Here is a 1200-nt window from a genome sequence, read left to right on the forward strand (position 1 = left end):
ATGAAGAAATTCTGATTAAAGAAGGAATTCTTACGAGAGAGGAAATTCAAACAAGGAATGAAATTCAAAGTAAAGAGAAAATTCTTACAAGTAAGGGAATTTATCCTTATGATTATATGGATTCATTTATGAGATTTAAAGAAACACAACTTCCATCAAAAGAAAGTTTCTATAATAACCTTTATGAAGAAGAGATAAGTGATAAGGAATATAAACACGCACAAGAAATATGGAAAATATTTAAGATAAAGAACCTTGGAGAATATCATGATTTATATCTAAAAACAGATGTTTTATTGTTAGCTGATGTGTTTGAAGCTTTTAGATCACTCTGTCATAATAAAAATTGTTATGGATTAGACCCTGCCCACTATTTCACAGCTCCTGGTTTAGCTTGGAGTGCAATGTTGAAAATGACAAAACAAGATATAGATTTAATCAGTGATGTTGATATGCTTTTGATGATTGAGAAGTCCAAGAGAGGTGGAATATCACAAGTATGTTCAAAAAGATATGCTAAAGCAAATAATAAATATCTTCCAAATTATGATAGTGAAAAAGATAGTAATTATTTGATGTATTTTGATGCTAATAATTTGTATGGATGGGCAATGTCTCAATCTCTGCCTTATGGTAAATTAGAGTGGGTGGAAGAAAAGGATTATGAAAAGGCTTTGATGAATATTGTTATTTCTTCTCAAGAGGAATTGAATGAGGAAGAAGAAGGTTATTATTTTGAAGTTGATTTGAGGTACCCGAGTGATCTTCATAATAAGCATAAAGATCTTCCTTTTGCATGTGAGAAAGAAACCCCAAAGAAAGAATGGTTAAGTGATTGTCATAAAAGTTTTAATATTAAAGGTAAATCAACAGAAAAGTTATTAACAACATTCTATGATAAAGAGGGATATGTTTTACATCAGAGAAGCTTAAAACAGTTTTTGAGAGAAGGATTGAGAGTAGCTAAAATTCATAGAGTTTTAAAATTTAAACAAAGTCCTTGGGTGAAAAAGTATATTCAATTCAATACAGATATGAGAGCAAATACAAAAGTAAAATTTGAAGGGGACTTTTATAAATTAATGAATAATGCTGTATTTGGAAAGACTATGGAAAATGTTAGAAACAGGCAAAACATTAGATTCGCAACATCTTGGAAAGAAGCTTCGAGATTGATAAATAAACCAAGTTTTGAGAGAG

The sequence above is a fragment of the Eptatretus burgeri genome, chromosome 1, assembly GCF_056783735.1.
Source record: "Eptatretus burgeri isolate ZD-2024b chromosome 1, Ebu_testis_v1, whole genome shotgun sequence".
Taxonomy (NCBI): domain Eukaryota; kingdom Metazoa; phylum Chordata; class Myxini; order Myxiniformes; family Myxinidae; genus Eptatretus; species Eptatretus burgeri.